This window comes from Pan troglodytes, chromosome 12, assembly GCF_028858775.2.
Source record: "Pan troglodytes isolate AG18354 chromosome 12, NHGRI_mPanTro3-v2.0_pri, whole genome shotgun sequence".
NCBI lineage: Eukaryota > Metazoa > Chordata > Mammalia > Primates > Hominidae > Pan > Pan troglodytes.
Window position 1 is genome coordinate 109044307 of NC_072410.2, and position 21117 is coordinate 109065423.

Below are 21117 nucleotides of genomic sequence, written 5' to 3' on the forward strand. Positions count from 1 at the left end.
AGACAGCAAATATATATATATATATATATATATATATATATATATATATATATATATATATATATATGGCAGTGAGCATTGGACGATGTAGGTGATCAAAGACTACTTCTCAGAAAGAATGCCCACTGGATGACATGACTTTGAAATCCAGCCAATGTACTCATCAACCTCTTTTGTTTACTAATCTTCCTGTTTTTGAAGATGTTTTTCATGAGGTAGTGGGCTGGCTGACAATACCTTGGAATTCATCTGGTTTGGGCCCCTTTGTTTTTGAAGGAGAAAACTTTTCACAGAAGAGTAATGAGTTATTCAAGTTTAAACAAACACTGAATAACTGGCAGATTACTTAATTAAAAAGATTTAAAAATAATACAAAAATTAACGGACACAACATTACAAAAAGGACAGCTGAGCTTCTCTTTGGTCTAGTGTGTTCTAGGAAAGGCCTACATTCTTCCTGAGTCCTCCCTCTTCCTCACATGGTATGGGAGCCTGAGACTTTACAAATTCCTACTGTTGAATCTCTTCTCCCTCCATTTCTCCAAGATGTGAACTTTCCCCCAACTGAGTCCCAAATTGCCTATTGTCTAATCCAATACTGTAGCATCCTTTACTTGGTTACTTCATGGTGATCTTGATGTTTGGTTTTTTGTTTGTTTGTTTGTTTTAGAATTATACTACTTGCTTCAAAATGGAATGGCAAACAATTTCAGGGCCTAGGAAATGGTCTTTCTATATTTTGTCATCTGTTTCCTTTACAGCAATGTAAATACCTCCTAACTCCCACGAACAAAGATTATATTACCTTTTTCAGTGAGATTCCTGACCCATCAGATGAGGAGATATTTATTTTGATTTTTATGTGGAATTTTATGGTCCATTTTTTAACTGTTGTCTATGTCAAGTAGAAATGTATATTCTAATATTAAATATGATTTTCCAAAATTAATCACAAAGCACCCTTCCAAGCCTATCTTTTATTGACAAGGATAAATACATGAAAGTTACAGCCACAGACCAGAGGCAGGAATTTAATTCTTTGTTCATTTACTAGATCAGTGAATTTGGTTAGGTTATTTAATATCATTGAGCCTTAACTTCCTCATCTGTGAAATGAGAATAGCACAGTTACTCAACTACATTGCCATGTGAATTAAATAAAATCATGTATGTGAAAGCATCTGGCACAAAACACTAGCTCAGAGTTCTGGTTCTCTATCCCAGTGCTTCTATTTTAATTCTGTTATGTGTTTTCTAGGAATCTCTGTTGCTGAATTTAAAAGACAAAATGGAAGGCAAACTCTAGATTCTAATTCACAGAGAAAGTGTTAAGAACAATTTATTAATGAAGTTTTGAGAACAATGGTGTAAAGAAAATATTAGGGTAAATTTCAAAACCTTCTTGCAATTTCCCATGTTGTCTTTGTAATTAGATGTGTTATCAGAATGTAGTTATATGTTTTGTAAATGACTTGTGAATGTCAGCTAATCTTGTTTTAATTAGAGCAAGTAAGCCTGATGTGAAGGAAAGTTTTAAACTTTAATGTTGAATTCCTTTCAAGTGTAAAGTGCAGTGAAAAAGTTCCTTTTTTACGTGAGAAAGAAGACAGTATAATGAATCACGGACCTCAAGAGGAAAAAAGCATTTCTTTTATGAAGCAGAAGAAAAATAAATATTTTTAAATAGTAAAAAATTTTTCTTTGAGAAACTGTATAAAGCCAAATTCCAAATTTAAAAGCTTGATGTACAAATCATGATGATTACACTAATTATAAGAGCTAAAATGTACTGAAGATGTTCTGTGTTCTTGACATTGACCAAGAAGGCCTTAATGTTTTCCCTCAGCTTGGACTAAACTTCAGACAGGATTGTAAGCCCTAACCTTTCTTTCCTTAGAGCATTTACTTTAGAAAACCTGTAATTGCAAATTCGTTCTCTGCCCCTTTGAGATGTAAATCTTTTTTTAAAAGCCTCTTCCCAGTTTTACAATTCAGCACTGCCTTTCTCAAGGACCTAGGAGCCTTACCTTTGAAATGCAACTGTCAAGGAAGATAACATAACACCCCTATCTCCTCTTCCTATGGCAGGGTAGGAACCTAACTTCAGCTGGCACCTTGTTTCAAGTTGGATAATCACCTCCTTTCATAAAGACTTGAGAAAGTTCACTTCTTTTCCTTTTAGTAAGGACAATTAGCAAGGGTAGATGGTCTGTATCCTCCAATCCAAGCTCTTAAAACGCTCCCGCCTTTTGTTTCAGCAGTGGTGAGCTCAGACTGAATTCTGGAGTCTCTTCCTTACCTGTTGAACTACGTCCAGTTCAACTTTTGCTTTGAAAAGATCTATTCTTTGTAATTGGCTAAGGGGGCATATAGCACATTCTCTCCCTCAAAAATGTAATAGTAATAACAGTAATATACCTATACCTGGTGCAGGCAGCATTGTATGTGAGAACTGCAATATAATAATAATAATAATAATAATAATAATAATAATACATATACCTGGTGCAGGCAGCATTTTATATGAGAACTGCTCTGGACCCTGATCACTAGAATCCTGGCTTGTATAATCAGGTGGTGCCATGTGATCCATCAATTTAGCCTCAACAATCTAAGAGAACCTTAGACTCAGTATTTTGTGATGATGAAAAATAAATGTGTTGACAATGACTGAAACCTCTTCTTGAAAAAAAAATACAATTAAACATACACATGCATATAAAAATAAACATTAAGGATTTGTAGCGGGTAAGAATGACTCCTCAGACTTTCCTCCGAATTGCTCTCTTGAAGCACCTGGTCAGATGTCTCTGTTTAGTCCAAAGAGTCCCTGTGGGTGCCCAGCTGTCCATCTTGTTCAAGCCTATCAAAATCAGAGAAAATCTTGGATTTCACAACTTCTGAAAGAATTGTCCTGAAGGGCAACGTTCTATCAAATGATTTCTAGGATGTGATGGTCATCATCCAAATAAGCCTTCAGTGTGTGGGCCAGCCCGTGAAGGGCAGCACCTCTCTGTGTCACCCACCTGGATGTGTTACGTGCATATATGCCTGCTCTTGGTGTATGTACTCTGTGAGGGCCCTTCACTCTTAAGATGATGTGAGGAATACTTTGAACTCTTTCGTAAAAAGACTCATTTCCTGCTTAGCACAGACTTGGAAAACAACCCACATTTCTTGCACAGAGTTGTCATGACATTTTCTAGATAGTGATATGAGGTATCCCTCATGAATGTGAAGTGACTCAAGAGTGGTTCAGATGTGTTTGTGATTATCCCAGGCCAAGCTGCCTGCAGAACCACACTTTATTGGCAAAATAAAACAGCGAGGCTAAAGAATTTATAAATAAATGTTTTTTTATAGATGAGAAAAGTAATAGGTAAAAAACTGATTAGAGACACATGACCGATAAATTAACAACCCTGAATTCAAACTATGTTTTTGAATCTAAATCATGCCTTTCTTCCACTTAAATTTGCTCTTTCATAGCTGTAAGAGATGTCAATTCCCCACAGCACATAAATTACAGATGAGCTGCTTCCTCACTTTACCGCTGAGAGCCAAAGAGGTTGATGGATTTTGCCCAAGGTCTTCCAGTTACTGAATGGCAGAACTTAAACAAGAACCCAGGTCTTCTGACTCTAAGCTGGGATTTACATCATAATTAATAGAGGGATCGAAATGTATAAAAATAGAGGTGTTCCTAGGGAGGGCAGGGGTTGGGGTGTCATTAGGGAGTTAATTGCTTTCTTTGAAAAAGTAATTCCTAATAAAAAGTACCCTATACTAACCATCAGCACTTCTATGAGTGTAACTTGTGACACTTACTTAGTTATACATAGACTTTATATATGGACAGAAGAAGGACAGCCAAAGGAAAAAAATCTATCATTTAAAAAAAATATTAATTTAGCATTGTATTAATCACGGTTATTCAGAGAAAAAGAACCAACAGGATGAGTGTGTCTGTGTCTGTGTGTGTGAGATTAAGATTAAGATTTTAAATTATTGGCTTAAGCAATTGTGGAGACTGACAAGTTCAAAATTTATAAGATAGGCAATAGGCCATCAGGCTGGAGACCAATGGTTAGCTGATATTGCAGTTTGAGTCCACTGCAGTCTGTTGGCAGAATTATTTCTTCTTTGGGCAGATCCATCTATTTTTTTTTCTTCAGTTGATTGTATGAAACTGGCCCACATTTTGTAAGAAAATCTGCTTTTCTCAAAGTCTACTGATTTAAATGTTAACCTTATCTCTAAAATACATACAAAGAAACATCTAAAAATATGTTTGGGAAAAAGCTAGTACTGTGTCCCAGTCAAGTTGACCATACAATTAACAATCACAAACATGTGTCATGAGTCACTCTTTGCATTGATGCTGAATATTTAAAGATGAAAATAATAAAACAAAACACAGGCTTACATAGCCTAGTATAGAAACAAACAACAAATGATTTCAACATACAATTTTTGTGCTAATGGAGATATTTGCAAGGAAGAGAGCAGGAAAGGGATTCACTTAATTGTTACTTAGGAGATAAGTAGGGAAGCTTTCCTAATAGGCAGAGAGTTTAGCTTGGAACTTCAAAGATGGGTGGGGACTTCCCAAGCAAACAAACAGAAAACAGGACTTCCCAGTCAGAGGAAATGTTTGTGGAGAAAAAGAGATTTGACGGAATGCTTCCTACTGGGGAAGCTACGGATAATTTTTTATATATATATTATATATAATATAATATATATATAATATATAATATATATTATATATAATATATATATAATATATATAATATATATATATTATATATATATATTTATATTCTCTGAGAATGTAAAGTACTTTGTTGACCTTGAAGAATATGAAGGGCTTCTGTGACTAGGAGAATAGTGGTGGGAAAGCAGCCAAATTTCTTCCACCCTGTGAGAGTGTGTGAGTGGGACATGAGGACCGATTCACACAGTACTCAGGAGAGGGAGACAGCACCCTGACAAGTTTGAAGAAAGAGATGCTTTATATATATATATATAGTGGAGGGGGCAAAAGACAGGAGATGGAGATCAAAGGCCAGGTAGGACCTAGATTGTGGAGGGCTTTGTGAGCCATGCAGTAGCTTCTGCACCATATCCTGTAGTCCCTGGGAGAAATGGAAGAATTTGATGCGAGTCTTCTCATGGCCAGATATTTGTTTTAGAATTCACAAGATGGGAAAAGCAAAGACAAGTGAAAAACCTGGATACACATAGCCATTAGAATCAGACTGGCATGATGGGATTATTACAGACACAGCACAACTTCATTAGGTAATTGTCCAACATTTGCCAGCCACACAGATATTTTCTAATATTAAAGATCTCAATAGCAGGCTGATCCCCAAAATATTCTTCTCTTCTTTCTTTGAAGTTAGCGTTGTTCAGATACTTCTCTCTCCTTTGGACCTGACTGTTTTCCTGAAGTTCTTATGAGCTGAGATCAAATGACCAAAACTAACAGTGCCAAGGAATTCAGATAACCCTCAGGGGCTGTTGGGGTGAGGTGGGACAGGTTTTCATCTCAATGTGTCCCGGTTCCTCTCAGGGTCAGAAGCCATTTAGAAATCATATTGGACTGTATAGGTTTGAGTTGCTTTGACACTTCAGAACCTTGAGCAAGTCACTTTAGATCTTAGGTTTCAGTTTTCTCACTTTTAACGTGGAGATAGAACTCTCCACCTGGTAGATTACTGTGGGAAATAAAAAGAATTTATAAAAAGTGCTTAGCCTGGTGTTTGTTGAATAATACTTGACCTAAAAGTTCCTCCTGCTTGGCCAGGTTTCTGACAGCCTGTCTATGCTTACCCCTCTCTGACCCAAGAGAGTGTTTCCTTCCTAAATATTGAACTATTTGCTACTCTGAGTTCAGCCTAATATTTTATCCTTTAATTCTTCTGCCTGGAATATCTGTTTTCTGCCTGGAATATCTGTTTTCTGCTGTCTGGTGGGTTAAGTCTTCCTGTCAGTAAACTCTTCGGGGAAGTGTTACGTCTTCCAGGAAGCCTTCCATGTTAAGTTCCTTCCAGGCTTCCCAGAGCCACTTCTTCACTTCCCCATAGCTATTAGCCCTACACCAGTGGGGGCTGTGAGCTTTAAAACTATGTATTCACTTTTATTTCCCCAGAAATTTCTGAAGAAGAGCACAAGTAGTGGAAAATAAATATTTATATTAAAAGAAACAAAACAAAGAGCTGAAATACCAAATCAAATATCCACCCACTGCATGAGGGAAATATTTCCTACAAAAATTATGTTTCATGTTGCTTAAATATGCTTTCCCCCTCCACATTTTTCAGTGAATTTTGGCACAATGTTTCTCTTTCCTGGTGTCCATGTCCTTGTCTGTAGCAAAAGACTGAAGTTTCTGAATTACTGGATAAGGCTCCCTGTAGTTAGGAATCTGTGTTTCTTCAAAACAACCCAATAGTAACAAGTAAATATTTTCTTATTAAAAAAAGCCTGGCATTTTAAAGGAGTCAGAAAACAACTGCACACATTGAAATCCAAGTCCTAGCTAGATCACACTCATGTGTGCTTGTGCTTCTGGCTGTGACAATTTTACAGAGCATCTCTTTCTTCAGACTTCTCAGGGTGCTGTCTCCCTCTCCTGAGTACTGTGTGAATCAGTCCTCATGTCCCACTCACACACTCTCAGAGGGTGGCAGCAATTTGGCTGTTTTCCCACCACTATTCTCCTAGTCACAGGAGCCCTTCATATTCTTCAAGGGCAGCAAAGTACTTTACATTCTTAGAGAAAAAGAGCTATGATAATGCAGTATGCTATCTTTTTTTCAAAATAGAGGAAATCTCTGACTTTAAAAATGTTCTCTTATATAGGATCTGCACACTTAGACAACATATGCATGATTAACCTGATGTATTTTATATCAATCTTTAATAGCTGCATATTTAATAATTCTTCATAGCAATATAACCTCATATTCCCACCACCAAATAAATGACTAATTTAGTTTGCCTAAACTATCCAAAGTTTATGTTTTCCACACACAGTTGGTATCCATATAGGCATCAATGTGTTTGATTTTGAGTATAGTAAACATAATTTTGCATAGTTTTTTTAACTAAAACAATCCATTTTTCTCATAGATTTTCCAAATTATTTACATTTTAACTGATTGCGTCAATGGCCTCTTAAACTTCTTTTGTGATTTAGTGTAAAAATTTTTTTTGTGATTTAGTGTAAAAAGCAAAATGTTTGTAATTACACAGATGTGAATTAGAATTCAGGCTCTGATACCAGCATGTTGGGTTTCCTCAGACACCTTTTTATTTATTTATTTATTTATTTGAGATGGAGTCTCTCTATGTTGCCCAGGCTGGAGTGCAATGGTGCGATCTTGGCTCACTGCAACCTCTGCCTCCCAAATTCAAGCAATTCTCCTGCCTCAGCCTCCTGAGTAGCTGGGATTACCTGGTGAGACACCATGCCCGAGTAATTTTTCTATTTTTAGTAGAAACGTGGTTTCATCATGTCGACCGGGGTGGTCTTGAACTCCTGACCTTGTGATCTTCCCATCTTGGCCTCCCAAAGTGCTGGGATTACAGGCGTGAGCCACTGTGCCTGGCCCGACACCTTATTATTAATAATAATGGTGAGCCATGTTTATTTTAATTATAAAATAGAGAAAATAATTCATCAATCTTAGGGTGCTTATGAAAATTAAATGTGTTAACACACGTGAGAATGTCAAATATGTTGTCGAGCACATACTGAATGTTTGAGATATTGATTGTTTTCTTTCCTTCTTTTAGAAAATTGAAATTATTTGTTTCTTTTTGTTAGTGCTCATGCTGTTACAAATAATGCTGTAAATATAAGGTTATCCTCTATTCTCATACAGATATGGGCATAGAAAATTACACATAAAATGTTTCTAATTATATGTATTCCTAGGTAAACGTATGTGTAGTGCAAGAATTGTCTAATTAATCCCTGTATATCTGAAGTCACTGGTTCCCACCTGGGGATAATTTTGTCCCCCTGGGGACATGTGACAATGTTTGCAGACATTTTTGATTGTCACAACTGGAGGATAGGGTGAAACTGCCATTACCCATTTAGTGGGTAAAGATCATGGATGATGATAGACATTCTACGATGGATGGGACAACCACCCATAACCGAGAACTACTTGGCCCAAAATTCTAATAGTGCTAAGGTTGAGAAAACACACCCTAAATCTACCATAGTACCTGGCATATCATACATGGCTAATAAATATTTTCTGACTGTATGGGAAATTCTCGGGTCCTCACTGAAAGTAAACAGCTGGGTGCATGAATTCACAATGTCTAGTATGCTATTTTTCATATTATAAAGAAAGAGCAAAGGATGCCAAAAATATTACAATGTCAAGAGGATTTATTCTGAAAACATGTTTACTTATGTGAAAATAAAGTGGTTTCTCCAAATAGCACATTGTCCTCAAGAAGGCACTTTTTTTAAGATACAAAATAGATAAGCATCCACTCTTGCCCACTTTATCAAAAGCTGTAAAGCAGTTAAAATTAATAGAAGGGAATTACCTCCATTATAAATGCTGCTCATTACCTGTCAGATCAATGAGTATTTAGATAGGCTGAACAAAATAACACTCTCAGATCAAAAGCCCACTAAAGGCTGAAATATACTTCAGATTAAGTTAATTGCAACCCAGGAGGGATAACGTTAGCCAATATTGTTCTGTGCAATCTAATTAAAGAAAGCCAGGTAAAATCAAGAGCTTTTGGGGAGCTTTATCAGGTTTTACCAAGTCACAGACTCAACATATTTGATGACATAGAATGTGTTTACAAAGAACGATAGCAGTAACAAAAGAGCCATGTGAAATAAAATGAAGGAAATGTGTATCTTCCTAGAGAGATATGATATGAAGACCTGAATTGCAATCCTGGATTTATTATCATGTTCTTCAAAGAAACTATTAATTTCTCTGTGCTTTTATTTTCTACACCTATGCAATAAAGATTGTTGAAAGATTTTATTACTATTATTTCTTGGAAAAATTAAATAAAATGAAATAAGATGAATAAAAGAAGGAACAGTAAAGATAAGGTATGTCTTATTCTAATAAATAAAATGTATAGCTAAACTTTCACATACCAAGTACAGATTGTGTTAAAACTCGATTTTCATCATCTCATTCAACTCTTGGAACATATGATGAGGGATATATTATTATTAGAATTTTATAGATAAAGAAACCAAGGCACATACAGGTTAACTGGATGGGCTAAGATCATGCAGATGGTAACAGAGATGAGATTCAGGTTTCTAAACCCCACATTATACAACTTCTCAAAGTTGGTAAGGAGAATAACTGTGTTTAACACCAAATCTTCTGATACCAAAGGCCTTTTCTTTGTACCCCAGTTAGTTGAAGCCTGGAGATTAAACAATGATAACAAGTTCAAAAACTTCTCAGAAAGGAAAGTACTGCCTAACTTTAGTAGGAATCTGATATTAGCACCTGTGTCTTTAGTCAAATTTCCTTGAAATATTATGAGATATTTAATCATGTGTAGAAAAAGTTCATGAGTAAGTTTACATCATGGAAATACTGTAGTTGGAATTTGGGTGCTCATGGAGAGTAAAGAAGGTTACGAATAGTGCTTTTGGGTGCAAGCTTTGCTTTATTGACTCTGAGAAATCATATAGCCTGCTCTCATGGCCTTTTGAGGTCAAATGGCAAAAAAAAAAAAAACAAAAAAACAACTCTGAATTGATATACCACTTTAAGGTAACATCTTCACTCTGGTAGCCCAAGTAGTCATACAGGTAGAATAAAACTTCCTTTTCATTTATTCGACAAATACTTACTAGTCTATTTCTATGTTTGAGGAAAAATATGCTAGTGGGTGAAGATAAGATTAAACATGCAGATAAAATTCTTGCTCTCATTAAGCTTCTATTAAAGTCAGAGAGACAGAAAATAGATAAACAATAAATTAGTAGCATAACTGGAGATAGTGGCAGGTACAAGTCGGGGAATAAAATAGAGTAATGGATGAGAGAATGAACTGGAAGAAGCTGCTTTCATCCAGAAAGTCCTATCTGTGGGGTAAGGATTAAATTAAATTAAAATATATCTTCTATGATAACTAGCACATGGTAGGGACTTAGAGCAGGGAATAAATTATTAAGATTTACTTTAAAATCGTTAAGTCTTCAGGAAACATTCCTTCAACTTTGGTAGATGAGACTGACCATGTGTAATAATTAAAACCACAAAATTCAAAGGTGGTAGTTACACATACAGTCATCCAACTCTATTCCCTATGGTAATAAGCTGGAGAAGAATGTGGGAGGGGTTAAAACTTGGAAACTGGCCAGTTCTGAGTTTGAATCTAGCATGTTATTTACCGGCTGTAAAGTCATGGATAATTTAAATAAATTCTGAGTTTCTGCTTCCTTCTTTGTTGAAATGATTGGCAAGCACTACATAGTCATCAGTTTCCTTTCCTTTCTACCCATTTAAATACGAAGAAATTGACTGGAAGAGAAAGGAAGGGACTTGCCCATGATGACATAGCTATTTGACATAGTTACTTATTAGGTAAACCTGAAGAAATACCTACTATATTAGTCTGTTTTCACACTGTTATAAAGAACTACCTGAGACTGGGTAATGTATAAAGAAAAGAGGTTTAATTGACTCACAGGTCCACATGTTGTAAAAAAAAAAAATGGTTGGGAGGCCTCAGGAAACTTGCAATTATGGCAGAAGGAAAAGGGGAAGCAAGCACGTCTTACCATGGTGGAACAAGAGAGAGAAAGAAGGGGGAAGTGTTATACACTTTTAGACCATGGGATCTCATGAGAACGCACCCACTATCACGAGAGCAGCAAGGAGGTAATCCGTCCCATGATCCAGTCGTCTCTCACCAGGCCCCTCCTCCAATTTGACGTGAAATTTGGGTGGGGACATAAATCCAAACCATATCACCTACTCTCCATTTCATAGTCTTTCCTGAATTCCATTTTGCTATTCCCATGATAAATTTAATTGGTAATGTGCAAAACGACATCAAAGAAGGGAGATATTTAGAAGGACACAAAAAAATAATGAGAAAAATATCTTTGTGAAAAAAGTGGGTTAGACGGTCTTGAGAGTGGTCCCAGGAACAGTAGCAATATCATCTCTTGGGAACTTGTTAGAAATGCAAATTATTGAGCCCCACCCTAGACCTACTGAGTTAAAAACTCTGGGGGAGTTCCTAGAAATCTGTGCTTTAACAAGCTTTTTAAGTGATTCTTACGCACATCACAGTTTGAGAGCCAGCCACTGTTTTAGATCAGTTTTAGGAAAAGGAAAGGTATGTACTATAAAGGAAGTGAGCTTCTTTGCAACATAATACTGCAAGAATGAAATTGCCACCTTAAAAGATGTTTTGTGAATGGAAAATTAAGTATAAATTGATAGATTAGATAGATTAGATAAATAGAAAGATAGGTGGATAGATATGACAGATATGCATATAAATATAGATTTTATTCATCCTACTGTATCACCAATCACTTTCACATTCTACCTGACTCTGCCTGAATCTACTCATTTGGCAATATTCTATTTAGTAAAGAATTGGTAATACTAATCATATTGGTTTTTTATTCACTTTAAATTTACCTAATTGCAGAAAAATAAACTAACAACAGATTTTATCTATAGCATAATTTATAGATGTTAATGCAATGCCCTCAGACCTCGCCCAAAGTTATTGTATTATGCTGAGTGATGTTATCCAAGGTCTGAAGTTTCCCTGGTGGGTGATACCTTAATTTTGGCTCAGCTATCATCAACTTCCACCCATTTGGATTCTTTGTAAAATGTAAAATACTTCTCAAATATTAATTATTGATCTTTTTGCAGGAGACTCTTACATGTGCTCAAATTATTTCAGATAGATTCTTAGGTCTAATTTACATTACAATGATTTTACGCTATATTTGTGCATAAAATATGTGCTATTTTGCTCAGAATTGGAGTAGTATCCCAGAGAGTCAGCATTACAGGTCAATAAGAAAAAGGATAGAATGTGCCTTAAGTGGTGAATCAGTCAAGAATAAAAAGAACCGTTTACTGAATTCCATGTGTGGATATTGCTGTTGTGGATTTACAGACATTCTATGGACTCCTCACAACTTTAAGGCTAGTATCATTTTGCCATTTTAGGTAAAAAAAAAAAATTGAGGCTTCAGGTTAGATTAAGTTCAATCTAAATCTAAATTTCTTAAATTAAGAAACCAGTGATTGAGACCCAAATTCTAGTTGACTAAAAGGTTTTATTTTCAACTCTCTGGGGCCACATTTCCAGAACCATGAAAACAGTTTAGCATTAACTTATCAAACACTCGCTGCGCACCTACCATGCCATACAATGCTTTGTAGAGTATTAGAATGAACAATGGGCATGTCTATCCTACTTGCCAACCTGTTGCAGCTTCCATGTCACCTTATAGAAGCCTAAGTTTACCCATTCCATGGGGTGAACCCATTCTTGTTTCTTTTCTCATCTATAAAACAGAGTGAAAGTGCATAATTTCTAAAGATTAAAATGTATTCAAAGATCTAATTAGTAAAACAATAGGTGATTTTTAAAGGCCCGGTCATGTCCCAATGTTTCTTAATGAGTATATATTATTTACATACTGGTAAGTAAATTTATTATCTAAAGAGAGGTATTTTCCACTACTGTTCTGGAAAATGTATTCAGTGCCTATTGATCTAAAGAATTCCTATTTTGCTCCCCACTGAAGCTGTAGGTTGCTGTCCTATACTGGATTAGACAGAGGCAGGAATGAAACAGCAGGGAATAAATATTTTGTTTCTCAAGTCTTAAAATGACTAAAATATTCGAGAGAGAAAAAAAAGTATGTGTAAAAGAACCTTCTCTATCAAGTTTGGAATCTGACTCCCTTGACAGGTTTCCTTGACAAATTTTAATAGAACACTGACTTGGAATTTTGTATATACCTGTATTGTCAATCCCTGTAGAAATATTCTCAAACTATCAACACCTATGCATATGCAAATCTCACCTTTCCTTCAAACTACAGCATAAAAGCCATTAAGCCTCCCTTTGTTCTTTGAAGCTGGAAATTCTAAATAACTTGTCTGAACTCAGTGGGTTCTTCATCTGTGTGTCTCCCAGGAGCACATGCCTAAGAAAATGTTGGCAAGAAGAAAAGAGACATTATTATACCATTAAAACAGAGTGTAGGGAAGAAAGATAAAATTACCTACATGCTTGTCCTAAAACATTAGCTGTTAATATTTTGGTTTATTCTGTTCACAATGTTTTCAATGTTTCAAATATATATATATATTATTTTACACAATTAAAATTAACTTGTAAAAATATAAGATCAATTTTTTTAAAATCATATAATTTTTCATATTAAATGTGACATTAGAGTATCAGAGTTTACCTAGCTGCTAAAGATTTTTTTTTATTATTATTATACTTTAAGTTTTAGGGTACATGTGCACAATGTGCAGGTTTGTTACATATGTATCCATGTGCCATGCTGGTGTATTGCACCCATCAACTCGTCATTTAGCATTAGGTATACCTCCTAATGTCATCCCTCCCCCCTCCGCCCACCCCACAACAGTCCCCAGAGTGTGATGTTCCCCTTCCTGTGTTCATGTGTTCCCATTGTTCAATTCCCACCTATGAGTGAGAACATGCAGTGTTTGGATTTTTGTCCTTGCGATAGTTTACTGAGAATGATGATTTCCAGTTTCATCCATGTCCCTACAAAGGACATGAACTCATCATTTTTATGGCTGCATAGTATTCCATGGTGTATATGGGCCACATTTTCTTAATCCAGTCTATCGTTGTTGGACATTTGGATTGGTTCCAAGTCTTTGCTATTGTGAATAGTGCCGCAATAAACATATGTGTGCATATGTCTTTATAGCAGCATGATTTATAATCCTTTGGGTATATACCCAGTAATGGGATGGATGGGTCAAATGGTATTTCTAGTTCTAGACCCCTGAGGAATCGCCACACTGACTTCCACAATGGTTGAACTAGTTTACAGTCCCACCAACAGTGTAAAAGTGTTCCTATTTCTCCACATCCTCTCCAGCACCTGTTGTTTCCTGCCTTTTTAATAATTGCCATTCTAACTGGTGTGAGATGGTATCTCATTGTGGTTTGATTTGCATTTCTCTGATAGCCAGTGATGGTGAGCAGTTTTTCATGTGTCTTTTGGCTGCATAAATGTCTTCTTTTGAGAAGTGTCTGTTCATGTCATTGGCCCACTTTTTGATGGGGTTGTTTGTTTGTTTCTTGTAAACTTTTTTGAGTTCATTGTAGATTCTGGATATTAGCCCTTTGTCAGATGAGTAGGTTGCGAAAATGTTCTCCCATTTTGTAGGTTGCCTGTTCACCCTGATGGTAGTTTCTTTTGCTGTGCAGAAACTCTTTAGTTTAATTAGATCACATTTGTCAATTTTGGCTTTTGTTGCCATTGCTTTTGGTGTTTTAGACATGAAGTCCTTGCCCATGCCTATGTCCTGAATGGTAATGCCTAGGTTTTCTTCTAGGGTTTTTATGCTTTTAGGTCTAACATTTAAGTCTTTAATCCATCTTGAATTAATTTTTGTATAAGGTATAAGGAAGGGATCCAGTTTCAGCTTTCTACATATGGCTAGCCAGTTTTCCCAGCACCATTTATTAAATAGGGAATCCTTTCCCCATTGCTTGTTTTTCTCAGGTTTGTCAAAGATCAGATAGTTGTAGATATGCGGCGTTATTTCTGAGGGCTCTGTTCTGTTCTATTGATCTATATCTCTGTTTTGGTACCAGTACCATGCTGTTTTGGTTACTGTATCCTTGTAGTATAGTTTGAAGTCAGGTAGCATGATGCCTCCAGCTTTGTTCTTTTGGTTAGGATTGACTTGGCCATGCGGGCTCTTTTTTGGTTCCATATGAACATTAAAGTAGTTTTTTCCAATTCTGTGAAGAAAGTCATTGGTAGCTTGATGGGGATGGCATTGAATCTATAAATTACCTTGGGCAGTATGGCCATTTTCATGATATTGATTCTTCCTACCCATGAGCATGGAATGTTCTTCCATTTGTTTGTATCCTCTTTTATTTCCTTGAGCAGTGGTTTGTAGTTCTCCTTGAAGAGGTCCTTCACATCCATTGTAAGTTGGATTCCTAGGTGTTTTATTCTCTTTGAAGCAATTGTGAATCGGAGTTCACTCATGATTTGGCTCTCTGTTTGTCTGTTGTTGGTGTATAAGAATGCTTGTGATTTTTGTACATTGATTTTGTATCCTGAGACTGCTGAAGTTGCTTATCAGCTTAAGGAGATTTTGGGCTGAGACAATGGGGTTTTCTAGACATACAAAATCAGAGCAGAACTGAAGGAAATAGAGACACAAAAAACCCTTCAAAAAATTAATGAATCCAGGAGCTGGTTTTTTGAAAAGACCAACCAAATTGATAGACCGCTAGCAAGACTAATAAAGAAAAAAAGAGAGAAGAATCAAATAGACGCAATAAAAAATGATAAAGGGGATATCACCACTGATCACACAGAAATACAAACTACCATCAGAGAATACTACAAACACTTCTATGCCAATAAACTAGAAAATCTAGAAGAAATGGATAAATTCCTCGACACATACACTCTCCCAAGACTAAACCAGGAAGAAGTTGAACCTCTGAATAGACCAATAACAGACTCTGAAATTGTGGCAATAATCAAAAGCTTACCAACCAAAAAGAGTCCAGGACCAGATGGATTCACAGCCGAATTCTACCAGAGGTACAAGGAGGAACTGGTACCATTCCTTCTGAAACTATTCCAATCAATGGAAAAAGAGGGAATCCTCCCTAACTCATTTTATGAGGCCAGCATCATCCTGATACCAAAGGCTGGCAGAGACACAACCAAAAAAGAGAATTTTAGACCAATATCCTTGATGAACATTGATGCAAAAATCCTCAATAAAATACTGGCAAACCGAATCCAGCAGCACATCAAAAAGCTTATCCACCATGATCAAGTGGGCTTCATCCCTGGGATGCAAGGCTGGTTCAATATACGCAAATCAATAAATGTAATCCAGCATATAAACGAACCAAAGACAAAAACCACACGATTATCTCAATAGATGCAGAAAAGGCCTTTGACAAAATTCAACAACCTTCATGCTAAAAACTCTGAATAAATTAGGTATTGATGGGATGTATCTCAAAATAATAAGAGCGATCTATGACAAACCCACAGCCAATATCATGCTGAATGGGCAACAACTGGAAGCATTCCCTTTGAAAACTGGCACAAGACAGGGATGCCCTCTCTCACCACTCCTATTCAACATAGTGTTGGAAGTTCTGGCCAGGGCAATTAGGCAGGAGAAGGAAATAAAGGGTATTCAATTAGGAAAAGAGGAAGTCAAATTGTCCCTGTTTGCAGATGACATGATTGTATATGATAAAGATTTTTTAGGATATATTACTTTCTAACATGAAGTCTAAGTTTTCATTGACTATTTCCTATTACACTAGACTGCAAACTGGATGACACTATAAATTGTATCTGAATTGTGCATTTCCCCCAGGGCCTTACTCAGAGTAGATACACAACAAATATTAGTATACTGAATAGCTTTCGCTGTATTGCATTTGGAATCCATGAAATACATTTTATCATTTAACAATGTCTTCTCCTCAGGAAAGACTAGACCTTTTTACTTATTTCATGGGTAATTTAACTCTGAGGAGTGAGAGGTCAAATAGACGTGACCATCCATCCTGAGCCTTTTGTCTCAGGGCTGGTGTTCCTTCTACCATAGCCAGCTGCCTTAAGTTTAAAAAATGAATGGATTCTAGGATGATCTTTTAACTCGAATTTATATGATGGGCAACAAACTCTTCCCAGTAATATTCAGGATATGAATACTCAGACAGATTTGAGGTATGTCTAATGAATTGGTCTTCAAATCTTCAGAGCACATATAATGCCAAAACATTATTTTGATGAATAGGCCCTAAACTTTTAAAAAATGACACTGTGATGGCAAATATCAAATCTTTTAAACAAAATCAAATTCAGGAGTTCAATTTAAATCTTGGCAAAGCCCCAACACATTAAAAGAGAATAAAGTCTGTTTTAGGAAGCAGAACATTCATATTTTACCTTTACTGTTAAACAACTGTTAAAACATCTACCTTTTTATTTCTTTACCTCAGAGAAAGAATGGCCCTGAAGCAGCAACAACTTGTCTAACCCTGGATACCATAATTGAAATAAGTGGAGGAAAAAGATGTTTTTATTTTAAAAGCTCTTTCAGTATTACTGTGAAGAAGCAATTAGAACAATTTACAATTGTATTTTTTAATGTATTTTCATTTTTATAAATTTAGCCATGTACAATCCTACTCCAAACAGGAATTTAAAGAATAATAATGTCTACTATTTTTAAGCACCTACTATGTGACAGGTATTGTCCTAGGCTTTTTACTACATTACATCCCCAGTCTTTCAAGATAGCTGTTAGTATGTCTATTATTACAGACGGGAACATTGTTCCTGAAACTGTAAGAAATCTTGCCATATTTGCATGCCTATTATCTGATGGACTGAGGTTGCTGACTTCAAAATTCCTTTTCTCTGCGTACTACCCAGCTATTACAAAAATCCATAAGTGATTGTGCTTAAAGATGAATAAAACATTTTTGAACGTGCCTAATAGATTTGTACCATGTTCCTTATCTGCTAAGCAAGGCACTAGAGCCTTTTGCTGACATGGAATTTATATAATTATTTAAAATTTCATGTAGGTAGAATTTGTGAATACAAATTTGATATAAACCAGTAACAATTCTGATAATTTTGCAAAAGGAATTTTGAATGGCAGAAGACAGAAAATAATAGCGGTTAGTAGTAAGAGTTCCTAGAAATGGTTGGGCTGGGGTCAAGCACCACCCAAGGAAGCCTAGACAGATAGAAGCAGAAAAGTTCTTTAAAATCTAATAGTTACATGTATATAATTATATATGTATGTGATTTTATGTATTTATATATAATTTCTGCTATAGTATACAATGTGGCCATTTATTTTAATGTAAAGGTAATATTGTATATTGCCTACTTTGAAGAAAAATTGAAACTCTAAGAAGAAACGACATATTTTCCCTTGAGCATTCTATGCACCAGATATACAACTGTGGACCCCAGGAGTACATGCACCAAGTTTGAGAAGAATTATTAAATGTTTTACCATGTATTTGACGTTTATTGTAAGAAATGATTATATATACATGATTTTTAAGGACTTTAGGTATAAGATTTTATTTAATCCTCACCAAAATCACTGAGACATAATTCTTTAGTTTGTATTTATATAAAATATCCTATGGCTTATCATTTAACATCATCATCAGTTCCCCTTCAACTGAAGTGTTTGATAAGTCACATCAAGTTTGAAATGTTCAAAGCTACAGATAGTGTTTAATTGATTTCTTTGTTTTCCTAAATTTTAGAAGTAGTGGCAGAGGGAAAAATAAGGGATGAGTAGTTACAGGCAATGGGTGGGAGCCCAGAACTTTTTTGAGGAAGATCATGCTTTTACGTGATTCTGTAAACACTATGTTCATCAGATTAAATTACGTTTCATAGAACTTGTAAACTTCCTGCTAGGTTAAATTTTTGTGAAACCCATCCTATCATTAAACAGTTAACTCAAGTAATAGGCTAAATTTATACATGGGAGTATCTGCAAAAAATTAATGGGAACACTGTGTCGTTAACTGGCTGTATTAGCTTAGAAAAAAATACAATGTTTTTCCATTTAGGCCACATTTTTTTTTTCACTATCCTTAAGTGAAAGGTGTCCCACACCTTAAGATTTCTTTGCAACTATTAAATACACAGATTCCATTCTGTTTACACAGAAAAACACCTGGAAGGTGCTTCTTACTACCAAGGGGTGTGCACAGCAATCCTGGGAGAAAGGGAGGTCATTTCTTAGCATCTCCATCCTCCCAAGGTAAACACTGTGGTCCTGAGGGCTTAAAGGCTATTTTTTAGGTCAAAAATTAAATGGCAGACATTGTGCTTAAATAATTTGACCTTTAAGGATTTCAGTTCCCTAAAGAACTTAGAAGTCTCCGTTTCAAAATTAACACAACAGATGTGTTAATTTTATAAGTGGGCATAGATTAAGGCATTCAGGAACACATTGCAATTGTAGCTGGAAAAAAGACACAGATGCGATCAGGGAAACTAGTCTCTAATGACTATTATTATTCTGAGGCTAATTGGTGAACTTCTGGTCCTTCTATAGCTATGCCTTGTTTCAGGGAAGCTCGACTGTAAATAGGGACAAGTTACAGGAAATGATCATTTTTGTTCAAAAGTATTCTACATAACATTGCCTTCTACAGCCAGCTTCCCAGTAATGTTTTCAAATCTATTTTTAAATGGCTTAATTTATTTTTGTTTATTACTCAGTTGATCAAAGACTGTTTTCCAGGTGCTGTGCTAGGTTCTTGTCTCATGGGGTCACAGTTTCTTTCTTCATCAAACAAATATATTAATGAAAAAATATTCAAATGATAGATCAATGTTTGATTACAAAATAAGTTCCTCTATCAAAACAGTTAAGAAAGTAATCTAGATCTTTCTGAAGAGGTGACATTGAAGGTGACATCTGCTGGAGTCCAAGAGTGAGAGAGGAGCATGTGGGATAGAGTGGGCAGCCAAAGTATCCTGAGGTGGACAATGGCCTCAAATAAAGCCACCATAGCTAAAGCCAATGGAGAGAAGGAGAGTAATGCAAGGTAAGGTTTGAAAAGGAAGGCTGAAACTCAGTTTTGAAGAATCCTAAGCCATTGTATAGTATTAGCTTTCCTGGATTTCCCATAAAAAAACTGGATGGTTTTTGAGAATTATTTTCTTATAATCCTGGAGGCCAGAAGTCCAAAATCAGGGTGTCATCGGTGGTGGTCCCTTCTGAAGGCTCTGAGGGAAAATCTGTTCCTTAACTTTCTCCAGCTGTCAATACTGGGTATTCCTTGGCTTGCAGATATAATCGACCTTCTATATCCAAGGGTTCCGCATCTTCAGAGACAAGTATTTCCTTAGCATTTATACTGTATTGGGTATTATTTGTCATCTAGAGATGATTTTAAATATATAGCAGGGCCAGGCGCAGTGGCTCAGGGCCATAATCCTAGAATTTGGGAGGCCAAGGCAGGCGGATAACCTGAGCTCAGGAGTTTGAGACCAGCTGGGGCAACATGGTGAAACCCTGTCTCTACTAAAAATACAAAAAATTAGCAGGGCATGGTGGCACGTGCCTGTAATCCAAGCTACTCCGGAGGCTGAGGCACACGAATTGCTTAAGCCCGGGAGGTGGAGGTTGCAGTGAGCCGATATTGCATCACTGCACACTGCACTCCAGCCTGGGTGACAGAGTGAGAATCTGTCTCAAAAAAAAAAAAAAAAAAAATATATATATATATATATATATATGTAAATTGTATGCAAATACTATGCCGTTTTATATAAGGAACTTGAGCAGATTTTGGTACCACGAGGGGTCCTGAAATGAATCCTCTGAGGATACTGAGGGTAAACAGTACATTTTTACAAGCTCTGTGCATGGCATTCTCCTCTGTGTGATTTTGTCTCTTCACATGGCCATCTTTTCATAAAGACATCAGTCATATTGGATTAGAAGCCCATCCTACTCCAGTCTGACCTCAACTAATTACATTTGTAATGATTCTATTTCTAAATATGGTTACACTTTCAGGTACTGAGGATTTGGACTTTAACATATCTTCTTTTGGGGGACACAATGCAACCCTTAAGTCATATTAAGAGATTTTTATTTCTCTTAAGATCAAACAGAAATCACTGAACAAGTTTATACCTCCTTCTGACAGTTCTTTGAAGAAAATAAAAGGGCAGGAGGAGAAACAGCTAGTGAATTTGCCATCTCCTGCAAATGCATTAGGATGGTAAGAAGTAATCGTGGCTTAAACTAAGATGCCAGCACTAAAGGTAGAGAGAAATGACAC